Source organism: Charadrius vociferus, unplaced genomic scaffold (assembly GCF_000708025.1).
Source record: "Charadrius vociferus isolate BGI_N301 unplaced genomic scaffold, ASM70802v2 scaffold2680, whole genome shotgun sequence".
NCBI classification, from domain to species: domain Eukaryota; kingdom Metazoa; phylum Chordata; class Aves; order Charadriiformes; family Charadriidae; genus Charadrius; species Charadrius vociferus.
The window spans coordinates 384-779 of NW_009646282.1; positions in this window are offsets into that span (position 1 = coordinate 384).

Genomic DNA, 396 nt, shown 5'->3' on the forward strand with positions numbered 1-396 from the left:
CCCCGTGCCTGGGACAGATAGACACACAGGACCCACATACGCAGGACAGACAGACACCTAACACCCCCATGGCCCAGGACAGATGGACAACTTAGGACCCATGCACCCAGGACAGATGGACACCTGGGACTCACACATTAAGGACAGACGGACAGCCAGGTCCCACTCCATGCCTGGGACGGACAGACAGACACCCAGGGACCCACCCACGTACCCAGGACAGATGGATAAGGCGCCCCCTCCCTGCTCAGGACAGACAGACAGACAGGACCCACACACCCAGGACAGCTGGATGACCAGGCTTCCCCCCCTGCCCAGGACAGATGGACACCCAGGACCTACACACCCAGGACAGCCAGCCAACCAGCCCCCCCCATCACCGGGCCAGAGAGACAG